General features: G+C 44.8%; 1 long non-coding RNA gene across 1 annotated transcript in view; it reads left to right on the forward strand.

Moving 5' to 3' along the window:
* Positions 1–19,800, forward strand: part of LOC123637180 — a 58,344-nt gene extending 38,544 nt beyond the window's left edge. Inside the window, exon 2 of the long non-coding RNA XR_006734762.1 lies at positions 19,495–19,800. This is a non-coding gene — a long non-coding RNA (uncharacterized LOC123637180). The remainder of the gene's footprint in view (positions 1–19,494) is intronic.
* The last annotated feature ends 843 nt before the right edge of the window (positions 19,801–20,643 follow it).

The raw sequence follows: 20,643 nt of genomic DNA on the forward strand, positions 1-20,643 counted from the left end.
ACAAATAATCAACTTCAGTCATCTCATCTTTAGGGGAATTACTCAGTGTATTTTCTGCTTACAGTCACCAGGGGCTAATGTTAGGATCCACGAGCAACTTCCTGTTGTTTCGCACAGCTTTTTTCAGTGGTGAGAGATCATGTACAGAGTATGCACAAGTGGCTATGAGATAGTAGCCTGGTTTATTTTACTTCTGAAATGACTTTTAAAATATCAGTTTTGAAAGTGTGTCTTTTACCAAACCAAAATGGCATATCCCTGACGCCTCTCGCTGGATGCTGTCACCGCACGAATGCTTTCTATACAATTTGATGTTTGGGCTCAACTTCCATTTTTTAAATCTGTGAAAGCACTGTTCATGCTAATGGCCCTAGAGAAAGCCACTCTGTTTCAGTATAATTTACTCATAGCTGGACAGAAAAAAAGATAGTGTATCAAATACACTGTAATCTTGTTTTTGAACATAAAAAAGTATCATATGATTTCACTCATATGAGATACCTAAAGTAGTCAAAGTCATAGAGAAAGAAAGTAAAATGGTGGTTACCAGGGGCTGCGGGGAGGGAGGATGGGAAGCTTTAGTTTAACGGGGACAGTTTCTGTTTGGGAGGATGAAAAAGTTCTAGAGATGGATGGTGGTGATGGCTGTACAACAGTGAATGTGCTTAATGCCACTGAATAGTATGCTTAAAAATGGTAAATTTTATGTTATGTCTTTTTTAACACAGTAAAAAAACACACATGAATGGAATCAGGGCTTTTGAATCACTTTGTGTGATAAAGTTAGAAGCTAGATGAGATTCCCAAGGAATTATAGAAATTATGGGGGGAAATCTCAAAAGCCACCACCAAGTCCAGACCTCTCCTTTTACAGACACAGGAGTCGAGCCCCCAAGAGCCGGTGCTTTGGGAATGACAAGAGCTCAGTTGCAGGAGCCCGTCCAGGGCTCTTTGCTGACCCTTTGCTCCCTCCCCCCATGGCCATTCCTTACTCTAAGTAAACGTGCCACTGATTAGATTATCCTCAAGATAAAGACCTGCAGCAAAGATGTTTTTAATCCTTTAATCTAGACGGTTCACGAGTTCCACTGGTGTGTCTCTGGGGAAGGCTCCCAGACCAGAGGCTGGTTCCACCGTGCCCTGTGACCTCGGAGTGCCATTAGACTCTGAGGCCTGTATTTCACGGGAGAATTGTGTTTGAAGCACAGTGGCTCTCTGGCAGTCAGCAGCACACGGGCTGTTCAAGCGGACAGCACAAAGCTTCTAGCTATTTGAACTTGGTAGGGTATACTTGTGTTTTTACGACCTTAGTTCAGATTTCATTTACATTTGAAAGTGCATCATTTTACTAAGGGAAGTATATATGTGAGAATTATCCATATGATTTTTGTTAGTGGTTAATATTAGCTTAGGAGCTAAAACCTCATGAAACAAATGTCAATAACCACTCGGTGGCCTTGGAGTATCATTCCCATGCCTTTTCTATGGTATGCCTTTATTTTTGATGCTCATATATATCCCTTACCAACAAACAAGTTCATGAGCCATATCTAATATCTTTTTAAAAAACTCAACATTGCATGTACCCTATAAAGATATACAACTACTGTGTACCCATAATAACTAAAAATAAAAAATCAGAAAAAACATAGAAAAAACTCTGCCTCAGTGGAATTAACACTAATTATACTTAATTCCACACAAGCTGTTGTCCTAGTGGTCGCAATTTCCTGACTTCCTGACAGCAAACACTATACTGGTGCAAGTTTTATGGTATCACATTTGTGCCCATTACCTGCATTAATAATTCTTCGTGGAGGCGGCGTGAAATGAAGACATTGCCTGAGCATGGGACCGCAAATGCCTTAATGTGTGAGACAGGCATCTCAGTGAAACAAAAGCCTGACATACTTTTTCTTTCCAAATGAGGCAGCACCACAACTAAAAAACCAATTCGCCTTTCGCTTTCTAAAATGCTTCTTGCTGGAGAAAGCGGTTGTTGAATCCCATCCATTGCCCGTGTCGATGCCATGCAGGAAACCGTAGCATGCATGACCGTGCTTCTGGTGGATTTATAACTGGGGATTGCACGCCGTCCCAAGGTGCAGCCTGAAATATCACATTCAACGTCAGGGTTGTTCCAGGCTATTTCTGTGGTTAGGTTTATAATTCAACTAGCTGGGTATTTTAGGCTAACGTATATTTGTCCTAATCTGATAAGTGTTTTCCCGATTCTCAGCTCCTTCTGAAATAGACCACACACATTCAGTTGGGAACACCTAGACGGGGGAAAGGGAAAGAGGAGAACCCAAAGTCGCTGAGAACAGTTTAGTGGTGGGAAGGCTCTCAAGAATTCAGTATGCTGAGTTGCTCGAACGGAGCTGGGGCAGGAAAAAGACCATCATTCTCACATATGTGAAGGTTACTGGTACCCAGGAGGTAAAAGAGGCATTTAACACGCTATAAAGAAGGGTAACCAGAGTAATGGGGTGAAACCAAGGGAGGACGTCCTGGAATGTAAGATTAGAAATAAATTTCCAGACAAGAGAGTCCATCAGAGTGTGAAATAGGCTTGTCAGAAACAAGCTGGCATGCTGGTTCCATTGACATTGCAAAGAAGGTTAGAATGAAAAGCTAACGAACAGGAAGAAGACAGAGGCAAATGGGGTGTGTGTTGAGAGAGGTGGGAAGTGGAAGGTGGTACCTTTGGCCAGGCTAGGACTGCTGGCCCAAGAGACAGTGGTGGATTTTTTACAAAGCATTCTTCAAACAGCAAGGGCAGTCAGGAAAGCTGAGTTTGACGCCTGCAAACCTGCTCTGAATCAGAAGCTGCCTTTTCCTATATCAGTTCCTAAAGTTAGGCTTTTTGTCACCATAAAACCATGCCTTCCTAAGCCTGGCAGTCAGTGTTCCAGCAAAAGCCTCTTTAATACTGTGAATTAGTGTTTATGGAGTGACAACTAAGAATTATATAGAAAATATAATGGGTGTACCTTTATTTTTTTAAACCATCTTTTGACTCTCTGAATAAATTGCAGAATTAGCACCAATGTTGAAACATTTTCCATTAAAACTCTAATTTATTAAAAGTGCCAGGAAGGATGCCTCCCGCCGCCTCCCTGAGTCACCCCTTTGGATTTGTTCTTTCCCTAGAGGCAAAGAGATTTATTTCCATAGCAGAGGTTTCCCGTGTCATGTTTACAGTCTTGAGATGAGTCTTACTGGCTTCGTGTCCTAGCCTGCTTTTAAAACAGTCCTGCACAATGCTCGGTAGGGAAAGTGATACTCTTATAACCAGGGAAGAGCGATTTTCCCCAGCGGTAAAGGATGGTGCTCCATAGAACAGTGAGCAAGCACCTGGGACCCAAGCACCTTTTCCCTTTAATTTCTCCATCTGCTTCTTAAACATTCCATGAAACAAGCATCTGAGTCAAAAAGGAGGCTATGGCTTTCTTCAAGTTCTGTCCGAATGGGGTCAGTATCTATGTCAATTTCTCCTTCCTTTTTTCTTTCCTCCCAAACTTTCTCTCCTCTCTTCCTCCTCTTTTTCCTCCTCCTCTTCCTTCTGGGTCTTTATCTTCCCTTTTTTCTATATTAAAAAATATATATATACACACAGGTGGCTTTAAAAAAAAAGATTGAAAAGAGGATTTTTATATTTTTTTCTTAAAAAAAAAGACATGAAATTAAACAGTGAAACTACCATTAAAATATTAGTCTACAGGAGGAAAAGAAGATCAAGGCAAGAAGCAAATAAAAGAAGTACAACTTTCATTTTTCCAATTTTGGAGTGACACGAAGAGGATTCCACTCCTACCAACTGGGCGACAAGCATCCTGCTCACTGCTGTGCAAAGGAATAGAAAAGCCACAATGACCCAGTGCTCTGAGAAGGGTGCCGCATGGAGCCCAAATCCCGGCCTTCTCCAGGACCACAGCGCCCCGCTCCCCCAAAGTGGGACCTCAGGAGAACTCAGGCGAGGAAGAACAGTCTAGACCAACAGAGAGCGACCCCTCCGCCCCCCCCCCCCCCCCGCGCCCCCCAGGGAGAAATCTTGTAGGCCACCTGCTGATGAGATAGCTCTGTCCGGAAACATCACCTCCCTTCATCTCCTGCAATTTGGCCAGAAATGAGACCTGAAATCTCACTATTAGAATTTCACACACACACTGGAGCCTCCTCTGGGAGTTCTGTTAACCACTGGTCTGGGCTGCAGACCTCAGTGACCCAATGCCACAGATGGTCTCCCCAGCCTCCCCAGGAGAGGGGGTGGGGGCGGTCCTGGAGGTGGAGCTGCCATGGGGTGGGAGGGGCCCTGGAGTGCTCTCCGCCCCGCCCTGTGGGAGCTGGAGGGACCGGAAAGTCTAAAGTAGGCTGACCCAGGAAAGGGAAAGGATGCTCTGCCTGTCCTTTTTTTCTTTCCTTCTTCTCCTGCCACACACAGTCTTGTGCTCTCGAAGCCCAGAGTCTGCCACTAGTGCTGTGATGCTGTCGGGGAGTGGGCCCAGGAACCTGGTGTACAGGGGTGTGTGTTAAATAAACCACCGAACAAAGGAATAAATGAATCTGCCCCTCCTGATTCCTTGGGCAGTTTTGAAATTTAGATGAAACCATATCTATAAAGGCTCCTGTGAATTGAGAGATATTAATCCTTTGCAAACCCAAAGGGGTTAATAATAACAATGATAGTAATAATATTCTGATATGCTTCTAATTTCTATGAAAGACACATGGTATTCCTTCCTTGGCATGAAAGATCCTGCTTCCTCCAACACATCCCAACTCGCTAGGGCACAGGGTTACGGCACCTTAGACCAGACCCAGTGTGACAGAGAGGTGGTTCCTTCTGACTTACCAAAGGCCACCTTCCAGCAAGGTGCCCTCCTGTTTTCCTTGACCTGTGCCCATAAGAATGTTCAGCAGAACATTGGATTAGGTGTGCCAGACATGCCCTAGCCTTGATCATGAAGATTATACACACACAAACCACCGGAGATAAATGTTATTTAATTTGATAAACAACCTTTGTGTAGCTTTGCTTTTCTGTTTTATTTCGAGGTACTGCAGACATGGCTAACAGGGCAATTTGTGAAAAGATTTTTATTTAAATCCTCATCAATGTGAAAAGCTTCATTCTGGCATGTACTAACCACTTGGACAGACAATGGAATAGGTAAATGTTAGTAAATTAATACGCAGGGTAATGCCGAAAGGCAGCCCCCCCGCCCCCCCCAGGATAATTACACTGAATGCGATGAACCTTCTTTAGGTCCACTAACTTCGGGCTCTTAGCAGAGACCCAAACACCCACTACTGAAGACAGTTTCCTCTTCGCTTTAGAAGTCCTAGTGTGCAGGAGATGAAAAACCATGTCTTATAAACAGAGTCCTGTAAATATGTGTCAAGGTCCATGGTGCTCTAGGCAAGGTGCTTGGTGTTGGAGAGACAGGATCATCTAAGCTGGTCACAGCGTCTGTCCTGGAGCAGTCACAGTCCAACCAGGAAGGCAGGGATAGGGACCAGACCCACAGCCTCAGGGGAAGGGGCCCTGTGGGCTGTGGGGTGGTAGCCACTGACTCTAATGGCAGTGAAGGCTTCCTGGTAAGAAGGCAAGAATGTGGGCTGGGCCAGCAGATACCTGCAGTCCTCCAACACTTGACTTACTGTCATCTGCAACAGGTTACCCACTCCTCTGTTGGCTTCCTTCTCTCTAACGAGGATAATAAGAGTATTTGCCTCAGAGGGTTGAGCAACTTTGCTAAGTTACACTGTGTGCCTGGGATAGCACAGTCATCCCTTGGTATCCCTGGAGGAGTATTTCCAGGACCTCCATGGATACCAAACTCCAAGGATGTCCGAGTCCCTGATAAAGAATGGCATAATACTTGCATATAACCTATACACATACTCCCCTATGATTTAAATTACCCTTAGATTATTTATAATACCTAATCCAAGTGCTATGTAAACAGTTGTTCTAATGTATTGTTTCTTATTTGCATTATTTGTATTGCTGTATTGTTATTTTTATTTTTTTTTTTGTTTGTTTAAATATTTTTGATCTGCAGTTGGTTGAATCCAGGAATTTGGAACCTGTGCATACTGAGGGCTGACTGTGCCTTAAGGAATAGCAGTTGTCAGCATTGCTCACCTCCTTGTACAATCTCTGTCAATCCTGGAACTGTACTAGACTCCCAAGCTAGGAAGTCGGCTCATGCTGTCCCTCCCACCATTGTGAACCCACCCAACAGATACTCATGCCACCTCTGAACCAAACACTGTGCTGGGCAGGGGATACCGTGGGGACTGCAGACTCTGGCCCTGCCCTCCCCACCCGAGGGCCTAATGGAGCCAGTCTCCACACTTGCGACCTGACTATCCGAAGGAAGCTTGAGCATGAGGTCTGTGTTGCCCAGTGACAAGGTCCATCCTCCCCACAAGAGGGAAAAGGAGGTACCCTTTTCCACGAAGTAACATTTGGACTTTTACTTAGCATGGGGTGGTACCGCCTGGAGAGAGAACTGCTTGCTCTGTCTCTACCAGCTTCCTCGTCACTGCAACCAGCAATGGCCAGACTCCAGCCACCCCCATGAAAGGCACATAAAAGGGTTGGGGCCCCCCACATCCTGAGAATGGAGGTGAGTCAGGGTTAGAGGACAAAGGTTTTCCTTCACTTATCATGTCAAGAAGCAAATATGGATAACTGGCACAAAAATGATTTTATACCTCTAGTGGAATACTAATGAAGGATGGCAATGGTTTACCCAGTTACTTCTTGGAAATAAATTGTGGGTAAATAACATCTGCTTAAAGCCTGGAAACCCAGTTTCCTTTGGTTTGTGTTTTTAAATGCTTTGACGATGTGGTTTGCTTTTTTCTCCAAGAAAAAAAAAGTAAATAGAAGGCTGACAACTGAGCGAGATCCACAGCCAAGCTATTCTAAGAGCCGGCAGTCACCCTGGGCACCCAGGTTGGTGACAAAGGAGAGAAATTCAATATGGAAATAAGGTCCACTTCAAACACACCATAACCAACATCATGATAGTGAAAATATATATTTCATTATGGAGCATACGTTGTCATCCTTCTGAGGGAAAATGTCAATGAGCATGTTTTTAAGGATTATTTGTACTTTATCACCAAACTGAGACATTTGTGCTCGCCGTTTGCCAAATGAAGATTGCTGCTGCTGTTGTTCTCTCGCAGTGATTAGGGTTCATTCCCTAGCAACAGGCGGCGGCAGAAAGCAAGCTTTGCAGGCAGTGTCACCTCATAAATGCAGTAGGAACAGTATCAACAACAAAGGCAGCGACAGAGGGAGGGCCACCTGGAGCAGCACACATCTCCCCACGGGCTTCTCTCTGTGCCTGTGGCAGGGGCAGGTGGGAAGCAGACCCTGACAACGCAGGAAGTCCCTTGGATTTGCTGAAATGGAGGACCTCACATTTTGTTGTGCAGGCAGGCATTGCCATTCTGGGCTAGTTCCATCAGAAGTGCTTCAGTGCAGTATTGTAACTCTATTTGTCCTTCTCAAAACCAATCCTAAAGCAAATTTCTGACCGGCTATCTCAGGGACTTGTGTGCACTGGTTCAGAATCTTAGCCTGGTGTTCAAAGGCGCTGGCAGAGCAGGGTCCCGCAGCGTGGAGAACCCAGGAGCAGAGGGTCGAGTAAAACCCCTTTACTCCATCCCTCCTTGCAGACCAGTTTTCCTGGTATTCATGCACTGGGTTTTCTTCTAACTTTTCAAACGAACACCACAGCTCAGGCAAGTGGAAAAGAGGTTTTTAATAAATGAAACCGGGGTGCTTTGAGCTTATAAAATAAATCAAAGTTGCTATTTCCTGCTAAGAAGACAGGTGCAGAGCTGGTAATAAGTCACAGTCATTACTGTCCCTTGCTTGTTCTCTGCCTACCCCCCCGGCCTGCTTCCTTTTCCAATTGCTGTCAGAACCCTGGCTGGGGACTTCCTCTGGCCCGGCTCTCCTGGGCTTGAATGGCAACCTATATGGATAGGTTTCATGCCACAATTTGTTTCAAACAAGATGATTAACAAGGAAAGAGTTGAGTTTGGGGAGAAAGCCTTTATAAAACAAAGTATGGAAAATAATTGATGAGTAGGGCAGTTTTATAAAAAAATTTTTCCCCATAACCCTTTAAAAAGTATGTTGCTAACTGAACATAAACACTGCATTCGCATCCTGGGGCTGGTACCCCTTGTCTTCTGCAACGTGAATTAAGGTGGGAGGGTCATGAGGAGCAGAGCTGCTAACCGAACGAACATTTCTGTCCTGTAACATTAGCAACCATTTCCCTTTCTGTGTGTGGCCCCTGCAGGAGGTTCTGTGGCTCAGCTCTGCTGTCGGCCACACAGTGGTGACTTCGCTTGGGTCTGCTCTGAATTGTCTCTTAGAGCTCAATTTTCATTCCCAACAAATTAGGTAAGATGGAAAGTGACATTTAGAAAACAGTGAATGGATGTTTAAACGTGCATCAAGCAGCATTCTTACAACAGTTAGAAGGTAGTAATTCATTTGTTCATCTCTTGATAAGCTATAAAGCATTCATTTTTACTTGCTAAATAAACTGAAAAAGCTACTGAACCCTGTTTCTGGTTGACGCTACTTGAAGGCAGATGCTTATCCGGGATCTTTTACTGTTCCTATGTGTGACTTCTACCGAGGCAGCTTTCATCGAGGCAAAATGTTTGATGTCTCTCTGGGTTTTCCTTGACGTTGACAGTTTTTTAGTGTTAACTGAAGGAAATCCCGTCTTGTCAGAATGTTCTTTTCAAGACACGTCGCAGTAGAGTAATGGGCTAGAGAGCTGTGGACCCTTCTGGGTTTTAGGGAACGTACGCTTATTAATAACTCTCTTTGCCGGTGCTCGGTTCACTGTGGTTTGTTTGCCCGTCACCAACCTCAGGACTAGGTGTGAGAGTGGGCTTATATTCCAAATGGCTCCCATGGCTCTACTTTCTCTTTGATAAATCTTAGGTAAAGATGTGAGAGGACATAGAAAAGATTAGTGTGAAGTAAATAAGAGTTAATATGTTCAGATTTCTAGGCTGGAAGTCAACAACAGAAGATCTGCTGGCCAGAGATCTCAACTGAGTATAGACTGGAGATAAATCTGACAACCTCTGACATCTTTAAATGTCAAACCCACCGCACATCACAGATGACATCGTACCTAATGATCAAACTCCCTTTAAAATATACTTCATGTAAATACATTTTTGTGAAACCACAAGCTGTTTCTCTCAGTTTTGTTTTCAGCTGGCTTTGATAAAGAGATTGGTTGGCATCCTACAGCTAATCAAACAGCTTTCAAGCCAACATCAATGAAAGGTTTAAGGTGACTCTCAGAAATATACTCCACTCTTCAGGGTCCAAGGGTATCCACAATGCCTCCTAGTTGTGCTAATAGACCTTGTTAGAGGAGAATTATTTGGCTCTAATCTGAGTTTACAACCAAAATTATCCTTTTTTTGGTTGGATAGATCTGCCTTGTCAACTCACAACAGCACCAGCACAGAGGATTGCATTCATGTATAAGAAATGCAATTCACCTTTTTGTGTGCACTTAGATATATTGGCATTTAATATATTGCAAATTTCTTATGCTTGCTACATATTTAATTTTATAATTAGAAAATGATTTTATTTTGTCTTTGTGGAAAATAGAAAATGAAATTCAAGAGATCCTCAGTTCCAGGGCAAGAATTATGGGTTTTCTTGGCTTCTGTCATTTTTGTCTGTCTGGTTTTATTTGGTATTGTGTTGTTTTTTTTTTTCCCCCTTAATTGTAATTGTTTCTAGATTCTGGAAAATTATTCTTTGCTTTTAAAAAAAAGCTTAATTTTCTAATCCTACAGTTGAGGCAGTCTTAACCTCTAAAGCCAGCTTGCTTTAACAAAATTGTCATCATTTCATACATGGTAGATTGGCTTCAAGTAGAAAGGTAATTTAGAGGAAAACCATATTTTACTTACCCTTAGGAATGCCTCTAAACATAACAAAGTTTTAAAAAATCATGGTGTTAACAATTGTATATTGTGAAAAGGAGGAAGAAAAAATTAGCTAGGTTGCCTGGGAGGTAATTGTGCTAAAAAAACCATTCATTTTTAATATATGAGAGTTCACATTTTGATTTATTTACTTGCAAAAAAAGTGGGGAATTTTTTTAAATGCTTTTACTATTCATTCAATGAGAGTTTTTGTGCTGTGCCATTCTGCTCTTAAGAAATTCCAGCGTTACAAATACAATTGAGGGTGAACTTGAATTTGTTCCGTGGGCACGGCCTTTTCTGTTGTGGTAAAACAAAGTTAAAATGACAACGGTTCTGAAGAAAGTGCTTCAAGACCATGTCCTGTTTCACTCTTTCCAGATGACTAAAATCACCCTCATTTCCCAAGTCTTAATCGGGGGAAGAAGATATGTGTGGTTTTAAAGAGTGGCAAGTACTAGTTAAGGTCAGGCTTGTTCTGAATGTGAACATTCAATTATGCTGCATGAGGATGGGGCAGGTATTTTAGATTAAAATTCTCATACAGAAAATGTCTGAAAGTAGCAAATTAGGTGACTGCTATAGTCTTCTTATTCACTGTCATCTTTAATTGTAGTGCTTTTTCAAGGTGGTTTTGTCTGTTTGTTTTCAAATGCTGTTGTCTTACATAAGCCAGGCTGCTTTGCTTTAAAGTATCAGAATTGTCCCATAATATTGAAAGAATTGGAACATAAAAAATGAAGTGTAATTTCTGAGTCACATGTTTTAGGTATAGTGTTAAACAACACAGCACACTGTGTTGAATGGAAGATGTTATTCCACTGATGTTGTCATCGGTTCAACTTTACCAGAAGCCGACCTTTCACTGAAAGTCTTTTAAGCTGAGCTTAAAAGGAATTCAAAATTCCTCATGCTGAAGTTTCTGTCCATCAATATACATTTTTCAGTGTTCTTCCTGAGTTTTGTCATTTGCTTTAAGTCCTTCCCACTGTTTATTTGCTGGTTTATGTTTTAGGAAGAAATCCACTTTGAGAAGAAATGCTGACTACTTATTCTCTGTGATATTTCCTTTCTTTATTACTTTCAGAATTTTCAAGTATGAATAGATTATGAGGATACATATTTGTGCAAGGAATGTGGGGGGAAGAGTTAACTAATTTTTAAATTGAAATGAGAGAAATACTGTGCTGACTCTACTGGTGTTTTTCAAAGTGTTCCTCAATTTAATTAGGCAAAAGACTGAGTAGTATTTCTTTCTAATGGAGAGGTTACAAATGATTTAGCTTTTCTAAATGTAAATAGCCAGGACCAATGCTCAAAGTATTGTCTGAAAAATCTAGAAATATCTGCAGGTTGTTGTGAACAATTCTGTCTCTTTATGGAGAGTTGTTTGGGCTTTTTAGAAACTCATTAATTTGATTGTAAGCGCCTCAGTGTTATCAGGAAAAGAAGCTTTAGAAAATGGTTTCAGAATGTGTCATTTTCTCCTTGGTTTAATCTGAGACAGTGTGTGGGCATGCTGGTATTTTAAAAGGCTAAAAATGTACATATTGCTGTGCCTTCAAATATGAGGGAAGATTACAAACAGAGAAGACTTTTCTTCAGTCTTCTGTCTGAAATTCTGCTTTTCTCCTGAGTAGTAGTTCTTGAATTTTTAGGAAGGCATCTTTCATTCTTTGTTCATTTTCAATTTGTTGTTGTAATTAAGCAAAACAAAATTTTAAAAAGCCAAGTCAGCCTTCCACCATTTAAATCTTAATATTTAATGCTTTTATAAAATAAAACCCTGGGTTTTCATTTTAACACGGTTTCATTTTTTTTTATGAAATGATTTGCGGTATAAGACTGCCATTTGGTTTCAATATTAATATGTAACATGAACTACGTGGGTGTCATTTATTTTCAGTAGTAAATAACTGCTTAACCGATTATTTTACGTTAGCATTGTTCAATTGACTCCTTGAGAGTCTTGCTCTGCATCTTGAAACAATATTTGGTTTTACAAAAACACATTTGGTAAAATAACACTTACATGTTGTGTCATTAAAAGCGTTTCATGGCGTCATGGTGGTCGGAATCAGGGAATGTCATGTAGTAGGTTTCAAAATTCATCAGTAGGTTAATCATTAATTATTCTTTTTCCAGGAAAGACTGATTAGGTTGTTTCAGAATTTGAATTTACTAGAATTCTCTTTTCTAATTATTATTATTGTTTCTTTGCATTTTAACCTTAAATGGGGTTAATTTGGTAAGAAGAGGTACTTTTTCTGTTTGTATTGTGGCTTGTTCATTTTCTCGTAAACTGTATTTGGTAGCTAAAATGTTGAAAGCAGTTTGGGAACAAAATGTCTGCTTAAACCATGAAAAAATTGGCCACAATTTGCCGATTGGGCTGATAACAAAAGGCAGCAACACAAAATAGGTAGAAAAACAGTCTGTTCGGTGATGTGAGACCACTGAAGTTCTGTTTTTGCATTTTTTTTTTTATTCTGGTGTTTATGTTGTGATGGAAATACATGAAGAAAAGTTTCTGCTCACCCATAGTTTTTGATTAACCATTTCATCTTTGGATTTCTTTTAAAACTTCAGAAAAGAAACTGCTCACCTGGCACCTGAGACACATTTGAATTAAAAGCCAGGTCTGCACCTAAATCCCATGTTCCATCCAGGCTCTATCTGGTTATAAATGTCTCAAAGCCAATATTTTGATTTTTTAAAAGAGTATTTAAATTCCATTTTTTCCAAGTCTTCAACATGGAATTGCATGACTGTTATTACACTTTTGCAAATGTAAAACAAAACTTATAGTTTGCAGTTTAAAAGAAAAGTTCTCTACCTGGGCATACAGTTGACAAAAATTTCAACAACCCCAAGTACACGTTGACTGTCATTTTATCTTCACAGACTGTAAACAAATATTAATGTTTCACATGAGACAATATATTTTTTTCAAATGTTAGAACGAGATAACAGCATCCTCTCCCTCGTCTCTCTTGTTTTGACTTTTCATGGCTTGTGTGTGTGTGTTTGTGTGTGTGCCTGCGGTGGTCTTATTTTTTTGTCTTAAAAATCAGATACTCCAGGACAATAATTAGTATGAGGTTTATGTTTCTACTTATCTAATCTTTGTTTTCACAAACAAATACAAATAACTCAAACTGAAACTTGATGGCTTTGGTGATAATATAATAGCAGCCACGGGGAAATTTTCTTCATTTTAATGTTCTTTCACAGCCCACATTTAGTTTCGGTAGGAAAATTTAATTAACCTTTTCAGTAGCGTGTTAAAATATGGGTTCACAATAGACTCCTGAGTATGATTTGCAGGTTTTGGTTCTATTTTGAGATTTTGGTATACAGAGTTTCTTTCTTTTTTCTTTCTTTCTCTCTCTCTCTCTTTCTTTCTTTCTTTCATTTCATTTCTTTGACAGCATTTGAAGTGACTTTAAATCCTTTAGTTGCTATCTTTTCAAAGTGTGCACACTGTATAGTGTTTGCATTTATTTTTTATTATGGGGAGGGAGGATTCCTATTTCCTATTCTGTTGCATGGTTCTGTGAAAGAGGAAATGTCCTTTAGTCTCAGTATTTTTCTCCATTCTAATCCTCATATGGAGGTTGTGAGTCCCCCACCCCCATTTTAAAAAATCCAGTTGAACCACATTTCACAGAGAGCAGATGGGTCTGGTGAGGCTTTAGACCTGACTGCTGTCTGCCCCGGGTGGCCCCGTGTTAGTGTCCATCAGACCAATCAGTGCAAGTCTGCCTGTCGAGCTTGGTGCAGCCTTAGGCTCTGAGGGAAGGCCCGGGAGGGTGGTGTCTTCCCAGATGCCTGCTGCTGGGGCTGCAAGTCTGGATGGGCTGCGGGGAGGAAGGTGGTCGTGACCTTGTAACTCTTGCTCCTTCACTGAAACACACACCCGGGCAGGACCTGGGGCAGGAGAAGCCAGTGAGTGGGAGGATTTCAGGCAGCAGTTTCTGTTTTAGACGTCCCCTTCTCCATGTCCGGCTGGGACAGCCACACCTGCAGGGACATGGACCTGAATGGGGACATAGTCCTGCCCTGTGCCTGGCAAGCCTGTGCCCAGTGTACTCAGTCACTTCTTTGCTTTACCCCCATCACCACCCCCCCACCGCCCCCCAGTGCCCTATCCTGCCTGTTCCCACCATCCCTGCAAAGTCAAATGTCGAAACAGGGGGACACTCATTTTATCTGTAACGAGTGTGGGCACTTCCAGTATCGTAGCCTGGGTGTTTTGTTTTGTTTTTTTTTCTTCTTCTTCTTTTTCTTCTTCTTCTTCTCCTCCTCATACTTCCTGTATGAGGTTAGTTTTTTTAAATGATAAACAAACTATTTTTTTCAACTTTTATTTTTGGCCTGGTCGTCTATTGCCTCCTACCTGTCCCATCACGAGCCTTTTGCTGGTACTCTCCACCTATGCACAGAGGTGGGTGTGAGCACAGCCCGAAAGCGGGAGTGGGGGCTTTGCCCCTACCCCTCCTCCCCAGGGTGGCAGTAAGGAGGGTTGAGCTGGTGAAAACATTTCTATTCTCCTATCTGAGAGAAATGCTGGCAGACACATGCCTCAAGTGTTCTCTGCAGGCAAAGTATGGCAGCCCAGTGAGCTGAGGACAGGAAGGCAAAGTGAGGTGGGGAGGCTTGGCTAGAGGAGAAACGTGGCCACTGGGAGAGACCACAGTGCAGGCTGAATACCCCACAGTGCTTAGCCCCACGTGCAGAGGACCAACACCCGGAACAGGAGATGAAGGGATGGATCCTGCCTACCCTTCTCCCCAGGTCACCTTGAGAACTTGTTGACAACCCTGAACTGATTCTGGGCTGATCTCTCTTTCCTCCCGTGGTGGGGATCTGAGGAGTGAGTCGTCCGGGAATGGCCTGGGTACAGATGACTAATGTGAACAGCAGTAGACGGCCAACCCACCATCGCCCACGGCCCCACATCCAAGAGTGTCACCGGGAGCAGATATCACTTGCCACCAGTGGTTCTTGCGTGCATCTGAATCACCTGTGGCTGTGAAAACACACATCCCTGGGCCCCAGCCTCATAGTTTCCTATTTAGAATATCTGGGACAGGCCTGAGAATTTGCATTTCTAACAGATTCTCAGGTGATGTGACGCTGCTGTTGCAGACAGCCTGGCTGAGAGCCGCTGCCTGGGGCGGGGTGGTGGGAATGCCTGAAGACCATGTCCCATGGAGCCTGATCCTTGTCTCCACTTTTCCCTAAGGTCCCTTTGTGTGTCCTGCCATAAGCTTAGAGGTCAAGCCCGCCTTTCAGAAGGTGCTTTGCATTTCCCAGTAACTGCCCAGCAAGGTTACCTGTCATCCTGGCTTTTCACACTGTCAACTGGACTATAAAGCTGCCAATATGCTTTTGAGATTTGGTTCTTTGAAAAATGGATTTTATTTTACTTTCTGGTGGCTCATGTGCAGGGTATGATGACTGGACCAGGGAACAATCTAGCGAGGGCCAGCCCTGGGCTCGCTGACCCTTGTCTATTTTCACCTCTGGCATGAACCAAGGGAGCTGTCGTGGGTGCCTCTCTGTACCTGAAGGCAGGCAAACCTGCAAGATCCTCCAGGGCTCAGGTGTTTGAATTACCTGTGAGCCCCTGAGCCTCCCGGAAGGCAGCAGAGCACCAGGACCAGGACGCTGGGTTGGAAGCTGGTGCCACCATTTATCTGCCAGGTGTGGCCCTCCCCCGATGGGTCCTCCCTGGCTGATAGGGATGGTCCCAATTGCTCCAACCCAAGAGGGCTCAGGTGAGGCTTAATGAAGCACACAAGGGCAGCAGCTGCTGGCACATGGAATGTTCTCAGTAGATGGTGGCCAAGAGCACCCAGGTGTGTTCCAGAGCAGCCCCGGGACTGACACACTATGCTGACAGGGCCATTAAAAGTCCCTGCTCAAGGACTCAGAGTCTTCCTGAACCACATGTAGGTATTTTGCAGAAGCCTCTAAGGGGCGGTGCCTTGGAAAGCCTCTAAGTCTGCTCTGGGAGACGTGGCCGGAGCTCTAGACACGGCGTGCCCACCAGAGACAAGTGTGGGGTCTCCAGTCCTGGTGCCTCACTCCCCTCCCTGACATCTCCAGCAGCACAAAAGCATGATTTACACAAAGAACCTACCTCACTTATCCCTGAAATCAACTTGTGACAAGCAATAAGCATTTCCTGAGTGTGCCCTCTAGGTTTTAATATTCTGACAAATAAAAGCAGTGCTCAACACCTTGGTGTTGGTGAGCAGGCCCCATCCTCCTTGGCAACTCTTTTGATATCTCAGAAAGCTGGCATCCAGCGCTGTCAGAATCTGACATGAGTGGATAGGGACAGGCTGTGAGTTCCCCACTGGTCCTTTTCCTGTGCCTTGACTGAGTCCTCCGTGCTGCCAAGGGGGCGGAACAAGCTGAGGTGTGTCTTTGCACGTGGGTGGCTGGAGGTGCTGGTGTGGCCTCTCGGCAGTGAGGTATTGGCGGTGCCTGGGATGTTACAGCAAGCCCAACTCGGTGGTCTCCACTTCCCCAGGCCTTGGTTCTTACTGCCCAGGAAGTAGAGGCTTGGATTGATTGACTCAGGGACAAAGCAGCCTTCCTGGAGAGCCACCCAGTTCAGGGGTGGGATTGGAGGTGGGTGTCTGACCCACTGTTTCTCCCCCTTTCTCAGTTTCCCATGGCAGGAGCTTGTCTTTGGATTGCTGTCAGGCACAGAAAGAGCATGATTTGGGAGCCAGCTCGAGGAGTGTCCAGAAGATGGCCTGGGCTGCATTTTGGGGCGCTAATGAGGGCTTGCATTCAGTGTTATGTGTGTGACGCCGAGGCTGTCCCTCAGATCTGGGGGAAAGCAAAGTTATGTTCCCCACAGTGGGGAGACCTAACAGGCCCCCTGAATGTTAGAGACCTACAGGGACAGCATAGCTCAGCCAAGCCAGGAGTAGGAATGGCCCCACATGTGACCAGATGCTCCTTTGGGACCATCCCAACACTGGTGGGCTCCACCCACTCCCAGTGTATGTGTGATCGGCTCTGAATTAGGGGCAAGTCTTTTATAGTTCCTGGAGGAACTGTCTTGGGTTCCTTCAGCGATAGCTAGACAGCCAGACAAACGGGGAGTCACCAGAAATTTGATCCATCCATGCAAATGCCCCCAGACAAGCTGTCTCAAGCCTTGCAGTGAAGAGCTGGAATTCAAAATCTTCTCAGCTTTGGCCACTGACCCCCAGGGACCAGGTGGGAGACCCAGGTTCCAGTCCCAGCCATGTGCCTTCCAGGATGACCTTGGGGAGGTTACTGACTCCCTTTCTCCACCTGTGCAATGAAGGGTTGGTCGGATGAGCCTTAAGGCCCTGCCACCTGTCCCTGTGATTTTGGTCCAGGTTTGCAGTTGGGTGTTCCGTACCGTAGCCCACCTGGGCTAGCACATTTTGTTTCTTCGTCCCATTCTGCAACGAGGGGACTGGTGAGCACGCAGTTTGGTAAGCCACCTCTCTATTTCAGTGGTGAGCTGAAGGAACCAGGTTTCCCCTTCTGCCCATGCTGGCCACTGATGCGTTACTTAGTTCCTGTTTCTCTTTGCCCACCCAGGAAGGCGCTACATTATGAAATCCCGGCCCAGATGTCGGATTTTAAGCCTCGTTAGGAAATGCTGGCTCATAGAACACAAAACGGGAAGCTGGCTTTCCCCACAGATTCATCTAGGCAGTGTTCCTCCCAGATTGTGTGGGTACCACGGAGCCAGGTTTGTCAGCTCTCGGGAAGCGCCGTGTTCCACTGCCACTGGCAGACGAGGCCTTTAAGAGAAATAAATAAATAAAAGCTGCAGGAGTTTGTGTGAATCATCTAAATCATAAGTGCAAGACACTGGGGAAAGACACCGGGAAGAAACAATACAGAGTTTCAGAAAGTAAATGGCCTGTCACAATTGCCACATGTCCTGATGGCAAGGGCTGTGAGCCCAAGAGAAGCTTTGCTCTGTGGCCTGCAGGCCTGCGGTGTCCTGAGGAGGAGGAGAGCTTCACCAGGCCTCGCAGGCTGGGCACTCTGCCCTCGGCAGGCAGCGTTTCCCAGCACCATGCGACAGCCCTGCTGGCACAGGCCAGTGTGCAAAAAGTGGTTCTGCCCCAAATATGTTTGGGAAGCACATGGTCATTCCAACAGCTTTCTTTATCTCCTCGCTTCTCTGGGTCTTTTGTATGCTACCGTGCACTGTGAATGAATCACAGGGGGAAGGATGGAGCTATTCCAAAATTACACACCTCTCCCATCTCATTTTACACAAAATTTTGTGCCATTAACCAAAGGAAATGGAGAGGGACAGGGTCAATGGGTTTTCATGGTGAACCCAGGGTGGCATCTTGGACAGGTTGTGTGTGGAGGGGACAGCAGAGTTCCCAAGGAGCTTTGCATGGTCCTGGGTAGAGCCCATTCTTTCTCCAGCCATCAATAGTGCCTGGACAGGGAATATGCTGGAACAGCCAGGTAGCTTGGGTTTGGCCTCCTTCTCATGGGAGTGCTGTCTCCGGCTCTCTCCTGGAAAAACTGCCTCCTCCCAAGTGCGTCTGAGCAGCAGATCTAAGCAAGGAGCTGGTTTTGTGGGGCCGTAGTGTGGACTTTGGGGGGGATGGTGCCATCTGTATTTTTGATTCTCCTGACCCTCTGTGTGTCTTTGGAAGTATCTTTTCACTTGTTTGGGAGAACTGAGAAAGATCTTCCACAAAGTTGCTGCTTGGGAGCCAGACACACTGGTCTCAGCAGCAAAGCAGTCACTGATGGGATCCCAGCTTTCTGGAGCTGTGCTGGCCCCGTGCTGGGCTCAGGGCCTCTGCTTGTTAGGGGCCTCTGCTTCCCGGCTGTCCTTCCCTCCAACTTGGGCCAAGTGTATCTGCTTCTGACTATTCGATGGCCCCGGAGGCCCCCTCTCCTGGGGAGGCTGTCCTCTCCTAAGATGGGAAGAGGTGAGGTACCTGGAGGCCCAGGACCTCACTGGGCTGGAATTCCACGGTGACCTCTCATTGGGTCTCTTTGGTGCCTGTGGGGAGGGGAGCTCAGGACGTCACCTGGGCAGACACCTGGGCCATCCTGTAAGTTCTCGTGTGACTCAGCCAAGTCATCAGGAGCACGTAGGGGAAGAGCCCCAGGGCCCCTCAGGAGTCACACCCTGGCCAAGAAGTCAGAACTGACTTCAACTTTTCAGTAAACACGCAGAGTGGCCCAAACAAAGCAGCAGTCTTCTGGGAACATCTGCCTCTTCAGTCCCTCCTGAATTACTTTCTAGTGGACACCCTACCCGTCATCACCACCTGCAATTTTTGTTGATTGTCACACTTTAAAGAGATGCTGATAAACTTTATTTCCCACCTTACTGTGGCATTTGTGATCTGTCTTTCCCTTTTCAGTTTCCATATTCTAGAGTGACTATCTCTCAATGCGGTTGGCAGTGACCTGTGTTTTTCATGCATGTTTTTGTTTCAGAATAACTGGGAGATGAAACAGGAAGCCCTATGACACACTTGATCGAAAATGACACAGACACGAAAATCAGGACTCAGCCCCCTCCAGCACCTCTACCTGCTGCCCGCTGATCACAGCCGGAATGCTGGGGAAGGCTTTTCACGGGGGCCCGATTCCAACTGCTGGGACTCTAAGGGCCTCTGCACTTGCTGGGGGTGTGTCTGGCCTCCTTTGGTCACGGCCTCGTCTGCTTGGTTTCCCATTTGTCTGGCCAGTCTCTATGTGTCTCAATGCCTTGTCCTTCATTAAAAGTAAAACTAAAGAAAACTGAATTGTTTGTTTCTTAGCTATCTTTAAACACAAATTTAAAAGATATCAAATAGTGTTTGAGATTAATTTCTATAAGGCCACGAGGAAAAGGAACCCTGTCATAACCACACAGATCATCATGACACCTTTAAAAGTGTGTTGAACTTGAATCTCTTATTACTCAGCCACGTTTGCCTTGTTTCTCCTTATACCTCTCTAGATCTCTCTAGAGTTAGTGTTGGCAGATTGACAGTTGGGAGCAATATTGGGATTGATCTGGAGTTTCCTTCCACACCCACCCTGATCATGGCCCATAGACTGTGACCCCAAGATCTCCACCAATCTCTCACTTTCCAGGGGAGACATCTGCCTTATCTGCTGCCTCCCTCCCTCCACACATCTGTTCCCCCATTCACTTAGTCATTCCGGAAAGATTTCTTTGGGAGCTGCTGTGTGCCAGATTCTGGAGACGAAGCAGTGGATGAGGTTCACTCCGCCCTGGTCTTCCCAGCACGTCTGCTCAGGAAGCGTTGGGCGGCGCTGAGCGGTGTATCATGGGTGGACAGCTCCATCTCATTTCACAAAGACGTCCTGATTTCCTAAATCTTCCCTTCCAGCCCGAGACTCTGGAATTGGCACCTGAGCATTCTTTAACATGGTTAAATGTCAAAGCCTTCCTTCTGTGGAGTCCCACTCTCTTGACCAACCTGGAGTAAGACAGCTTGACCCTTCTGAGGACATGAGCAAAGAGGCCATTAGGTGCCTTCCAGAACTTTTCGCCAGTGTTCACTTTAAGCATAGCAGGCATTAAAGGAATACTTTCAAATGGTCATGTCGTACCGTTTCACACTTCTCAGAATT

Source organism: Lemur catta, chromosome 4 (genome assembly GCF_020740605.2).
Source record: "Lemur catta isolate mLemCat1 chromosome 4, mLemCat1.pri, whole genome shotgun sequence".
In the NCBI taxonomy this organism is placed as follows: Eukaryota; Metazoa; Chordata; class Mammalia; order Primates; family Lemuridae; genus Lemur; species Lemur catta.